Consider the following 6866-nt stretch of genomic DNA (forward strand, 5'->3'; position numbering starts at 1 on the left):
TCTTAGGATCTAACCATAAATCTGGCAACAAGCACTTAGCCATATCACTTAACGAGGTTCCTGTCACATGTACTTTGACATATACGACAAAGTGCTTTAAGCGAATGGAACTAACGTCATTTAATGTGCTACATGCATCAACAACATGTCATGGCTGGTGCTTTTAGCTGGGTAATACTTCATGAAGTGACATGCCAGGACCAGGCATGTGCAGAGATAGACCAGAAAGGGGCCTTGAGCATTTTCCCTTTTCAAATTAGTTTCAGTGGTGCCCCTTAGATTTGAGCACCTGCTGCCCCTCCAAATCTCTCTGTACGTGCCTGCTCTGGAGTCTCACCCATTGGCAATGTGGTCTTATATTATGCTAGCTGACACGGACCCCTCCTGTCTGGTCCTCGTTAGGACAGGAGTAACAATCTATCCATTCTAGAAGGTTTGCTGTGATTTTCAACCCAGTTAAAATAGGACTAGTTTGGGGGTCGCAGCCTGAAAAGGTTAAGAATGAGAACCACTGATATATGTAGTTGCCAATGGTTACCATATCTAGTGAGTGTAGCATGTTTTAGGCGAGCCTATAAAAGGAGTGTACACTCTTCTCTTAAAGGAGTAGTTCACCACTTTTCAACCTGTCTTCATATAATAGGTCCTCACTAATGTTCATGAAATATCACAATTTTCTTCTACTCGGTCCAAGTCTCCTACACTCTCAAAAAGGATGTGTTAAAAATAACACAACATGTGTTATTTCTTAACACATCCATGTGTCTAGATAAGGACAACATACAATGTGTTGTTTTAACACCTGATTTTGTGTTGACAGATTTTACACATGTTGTGTGTTAAATGTGTCAACACACCGATATGTGTTAAGATTACACAAAGATAACACAGAGCTGTGTTGTTTTCTTTACACATTAAGTGTGTTATTTTATGACATTTTACACATAGCTGTGTTAATGTTTTTTTATACGATTTTACACAATAGTGTGTTATTTTATGAATTTTTTAACATAGCTGTGTTAATGTTTTTTTATACAATCTTACACATTAGTGTGTTATTTTATGAAATTTGACACTTAGCCACATGTGTTAAATGTCTTTTACACAATTTTACACAAAAGTGTGTTATTTTACAAAATGTTACACAGCTGTAGGCCTACTTACTACTAAATACTAAAATGCTCACAAAAAGAACAAACAATTGCTTGACATTCAAGTACCGGTAACATTTATTCAAATGTATTTTACTTTCAGATGTTTTCTTTTTTCTTCCCCCTTTTTTTTTAAACAAACATTTTTTATTTAATTTTTTTAACAAACATAGTCAGTGCAAACTCTTACTTTTTATTTAACAAACTCATTGTAGTGTAAACTCCTGAAATGCACAATATGGTTTATAAAAGTATAATGGTTCATAAAAGTAAACAATTGAATATATTGACACTCACTCTTTCCTTTAACAAACTCAGTTGTAGTGCAAACTCTTGACTTTCATTTTTTCCCCAAGTTCTAACCAAGTGCAAACTCTTGAAATACACAATAGGAAATTCAGGTTTATAAGAGTAAACATCAGAATTGAGACAACTCTGCATTCCGCTCCACCATATAAGAATACAGACGATCGAAGTGTTTCACAGATACAATTTGAATAAAAATTAATCACCTCATCCTTTTCACAATTTGGAAACATAATCTCCCCAAAGAGGTGCTCTCCTCTCAGGTCACAGTTCAAATCAAGAACACAACCAGTTCTGACAAGGGAGTGTTTTCAGAAATCTCTGAAAACATGTTGTGCATTTTCAAAATCCTGCATCAAAGATTGGACAGTGGCATCATCATTTGATATAGATTATCTATTAAGCAAAGATGTTTTATGCTTTAACAATGATCATCCATATGAGTGTCCATTTCCCAGTCCAAATTAGTTTCTCAGTGTCCTGGTCAGAGGATGTTTCTGCGTCATCTTGTGCTGACCCATTACTTACATGGACCATGTGTTCAGCCTTCAGCGTGTTCTGGGTGTTCAACAAGAGAGTCATCTTGAAGTGGGATGGTGACATCCTTAGCCACTCTGATGTACTGTCTGGGCCGCTGTACTGGGGTGTCTCAAACACACAAGCTTTGGCTGGATGGCTCCTACTGCGATTGACCACTTTGACAGGCTGCACCGGCACTCAGCTGTCCTTTAAAAGAAAGAAATATCACTGCTTGAACAAGAGCAATGCTAATGAGTTTGGGTGTTCAGTCATACCAAGGAAGCTTGCACAATGTCAGTGAGGCACAAGATATCAGATGTGCATTCATAAGCAAAACATTAAATACAAATCATACAGTTAGGGTTTATATAGACTAGAGTGATGAAGCAATACTGTTTTCACTGATATCAGCCCAATATGTGATATTATTGTACCTATGCATCTCTCTCAGACACATACCTCCCTTTGAACACTTGGACCAGGTGCAACATGAGTCCATGGTTGATCCTTAAAAAGAAACAGAGCCATGTAAATCACAACAATGTGTTTACAGCTGTACAAAAGTACTTAAGTAGCTTATCACACTCAAAACATGATGCTTCCATGAGCAAAATTGTCTATGCTGTGATTTAAGCTAGCTGTGCTAGTAACCACAGCAATGCAAACCACAAAAAGCTGTTCTTAAATAAGCTTAAACCTTATAGGCTACATTGCAAAACAGCAGTTGGGCATTTAACATAATAATGATTTTAATAAAACGTTTTTATATTTCTTACCGTGTCTGTGAAGATATTACTGCAGCTTCTCCAAACAGGTCATTGTCTTTGATGTTTCATTGATTAGAGAGAATCACTAACGAGCTATCGACACCTGTAGTTGTAGCTCTTTTGAAGTTCAAAGGAGGCAATTAAGAACTCTGGTGAGGCGAGCCACCCCTCCTCCGTATTGCATTGATTTCATTGGTCGGTTTCGGTAGAAAGATACGCGTCATATGACAAAACCAGACCAAGAGAAGCAGTTCACTCAGAGAGTGGGCGGGTCTATTGGCTGGAGCCAGGCTAATTAAAAAATGAGAGTCTCTCTATTCAGGAGTGGTAATTTAGCCTCAAACCTTTTGAAAAACGTTTTTGGGACATAAACAATATGACAAATACTTTTTAAATGCATGGTGTATCACCTTTAACACATTTTGACTGTTGCTAAACATAAAAAAATAAAATGAAATAAAAAAACAACACTCTTGGAAATGTTTTCAAGCCCTGCAGGCCCATACACCCATTCAAAATTCGAACTCCATTTTAACCATGATAGATTAATTAAAAACGCCCATTATTTTGTTTTTTCTGTTGACTCATAATACACTCATAATACGTGAGCTGGCCGTGTGTTTTCGATAATGTTTTTCATAAATTGTTTATAATTATTTATTGTATTTAAGTTTTTCCATTTTCCCAAAGAATTATAAAAAAATTAAAAAACGAAAAAAATAAAAAACGTTATGGCGGCCAGCTCACGTATTAGGAGGGTATTATGAGATTTGAAAGTGAAATATCCCTTTAAGAGGATTATCATACTTGCCATTCAACTTATTATTATTTCTTTGATATCTATAATTTTTGTTTGTTTTGTCATTATTATTTCATTATGAAGTCAGCGTCTTGTTCCTGTCGGCATAAGATTATAACTTTTATTTGCTTATATGTTATTTTCCTAATGAAGTTGTTCTCCTTTTCCACCTCGGCCCCCACAACTGTTTGTAAAGCAACTTTGAGTACTCAGAAATGACCCATATACATTTCAGGTATTGTTTACTAAATAAATGTGTATGATTATAAATCAGATTAAGTCCAAGCCATTCCTTTACATAATGATTATATCTGCAAATAATAAATATGATTAATGAACCCATTAAAGGGATATTCCACTTTCAACAGGGAGCAGTGGTAGGGCCTCTCTCCACATACACACCCATTGTAACTTCAAACTTCATTTTAACCATGATAGATTCATTAAAAACACCCATTATTTTTTCTGGTGACTCATTTTACCTTCCTAATACGTGAGCAGGCTGTGTTTTTTCTATAACTTTTTTCATTTATTTTTAATAATTATTTGGAAAAATGGAAAAAATGAAATAAAAATAAAAAATTATTAAAAATAAATGAAAAATGTTATCGAAAAACACGGCCTGCTCACATATTAGGAGGGTAGTATGAGTCACCAGAAAAAATAATGTGTTTTTAATGAATCTATCATGGTTAAAATGAAGTTTGAAGTTACAATGGGTGTGTGTGGGGAGAGGCCCTGGGCCTGGAGGGCCTGGTAACATTTACATCAAATATCTAAATATTCAATCAAGCTAATTAAAAACTGTTCAGGGTGTTCATAAAAGCCTGATTAGATGATAAAATTACCAAAAGTTTTTTTGAAAGTGAAATACCCCTTTAAGACCTGTGGCAGATTCTATACATGTCTTCTAAATCCTAACCTGTTTCTGAACAACGTACAGTATGTTGCTGCTGTATATCAGTGATGCTCAAACCTTCTCAACGATTCTCAATCAGATGACTTGTTTGCAAACTATGGTTCACAGCTTTGAAAGGCCACCACAGACAGACCCTGCTCACAAGGGAAGACTGGCTATATGCACCCACTGCACACAAAATGTGGTAGAAACATTACAAAACTAGTAGTCTCGCGTGGCCAGACTGTTGCCTCCGCGATTTGGTCAAATGCTCCCGGCATACAGTCTGGCAGACGGAAATAGAAACGATGAGTGCGAGATGAAGCGGAAGTGAAGCCCCCACGTCACTTCCGTTTCAGTCTCACATCACACATATTTATCATTATATAAATAAAAATCATATAAGCATGTTTAGCTTACTGCTTAGCAGAAATGACATTTTAAAATATATTTTTTTGAACGTTAATGCCGTTTTCGATACTCGCCGTTCGGGAGCTGCTGTTCCAGACTCTATATAGCATTCAGAGATTGTGGAATAGTTGTCTGGCTACGCGAGACTACAAAACTAGCGATTTAAGGGGTTCATGTTTTATGTAGGTCATCACAGTCTGGGAGATCAGAACTACCTTTACTTTTTGGCTAAAATTTTGTTTCGCTTGTTTTCCAACTTTGATGTGGAGGCAGTCCAGCGATCGCTGCGCCATCTTTTTAGGACCTCATCTCGGAGCACAACAGTATGCAGCGACGGGTGAGCTTCTATATGGGGCTACAACAGGGTGAACTGTCCCTTTAAGACTGCTAGTATAATATAAGGGTCCTCCCCTTTATATCTATCTCTATGGTCCCCAGCTCCTCCCTCATCACTCCATGATGCACGTTCAGTCAGGTTGTTTCATAGGTTTGTGCTGCTCATAGCGTCATGATGCACGTTCAGTCAGGTTGTTTCATAGGTTTGTGCTGCTCATAGCGTCACGGTAAGAAAGCCTTCATTGTAATAAAGTAGCCTACTAGTATTCTCTGTTTCTAGTGTGATTCATGTAGACATATCCTCCAGGTTACTGAAGTAAACGTTTTAATTAGACCTTGGTTGAGGAGCTCAGAACTAGAGCACAGAAACCTGTGTGCGTGTGTGCGTGCGTGCGTGCGTGTGTGTGAGAATACATTATAGTTTGTGGAGACATGTAGGGAAGTACAGTACAATACAAGGTCAGCTAAAAAGGATTTTTCCAAGAAAACTATAATAATGGCTTGTTTCCATTGGGGTCCATGTGTAGGCTACTCAATTCATCAAAGTATATTCCTCTACTTGAAATGTATTCATATATTTATATACTTACGTATAATAGATATGTATTTGTATTTGTGTACTATATGTAAATGAATATGTTAGTGTGTTAGCATGGTAAGGGTAAGGGCAGCTGAGGACAGATCTCCGCAGTGCGCCAGATGTCTATGGCTAATGGAAGAGTGAAGAGAGCTGCTAATTTATGCGTAAAGGGGCCCATTGTCTTCATACGTGCAGAGTGGGGGTTGTAGTCCCTATTGATCTCCTATATGGACTACAATAGGCTGAGGCAGAGAGGGGGTTGTAGTCCCTATTGATCTCCTATATGGACTACAATAGGTTGGGGTTGCCATGGGGACCACGGCAGGCTGTAGCTGAGACCATGTCATAAATGCCAGTATGTGGTTCTCAACCTGTGGGGTCAGGACCCCCAGAGGGGTCCCCAAATTATTATATATGGGGGGGGGGGGGGGGGGGGGGGGGGGATTTACCTAGTGTGTGTAGCATCTAGTGATACTAGGGTGTACCAAAAATAAATAGATACTTTCAATGTTCTCCAGTTAGCAGGCCTCAAGTGTTAAAGGTCAAAGTCACCTCTAACACACAGAAGAGAGAACTGCGTAAAGCCAGTACCAATTTGATGACTTTCCTGTTTTAATGCATTTGGTGAATTAATGTATTGATTGTCTTCCTAGCCTGTCTTAGGATCTAACCATAAATCTGGCAACAAGCACTTAGCCATATCACTTAACAAGGTTTCTGTCACATGTACTTTGACATATACGACAATGTGCTTTAAGCGAATGGAACTAACGTCATTTAATGTGCTACATGCATCAACAACATGTCATGGCTGGTGCTTTTAGCTGGGTAATACTAACCTCGCCTCACCAGGCTTTCTGGGGGGAAAAGTCTGGTATTCTTTACTAAACAGGTTGGTTGATCCGGTCTAGACCGGATGATATCTTACGTCATTTTGTATTCAAAACGGACTACACTTTGGCCGGAACTACCGACCGGAAACTGTTGTATCCCAGTTAGCGTATGCGCAAAGCCAGGTTAAAACTAATTCCGGTCGGTAATTCCGGCCAAATTGTAGTCCGTTTTGAATACAAAATTACGTAGGACGTCATCCGCTGCC

At 38.2% G+C, this 6866-nt stretch overlaps 1 long non-coding RNA gene across 1 annotated transcript; it reads right to left on the reverse strand.

Annotated features, from left to right (window-relative positions):
* Nucleotides 1-1403: 1403 nt before the first annotated feature.
* LOC308286034 lies at nt 1404-2785 on the reverse strand. The gene is made up of 3 exons (XR_013962099.1): nt 2753-2785; nt 2436-2483; nt 1404-2183 (listed from the first exon to the last, which is right to left on the reverse strand). It is a non-coding gene; the product is annotated as an uncharacterized lncRNA (long non-coding RNA).
* Nucleotides 2786-6866: the final 4081 nt, after the last annotated feature.

This window comes from Nannobrachium achirus, assembly GCF_963921795.1.
Source record: "Nannobrachium achirus genome assembly, chromosome: 5".
Classification (NCBI taxonomy): Eukaryota; Metazoa; Chordata; class Actinopteri; order Myctophiformes; family Myctophidae; genus Nannobrachium; species Nannobrachium achirus.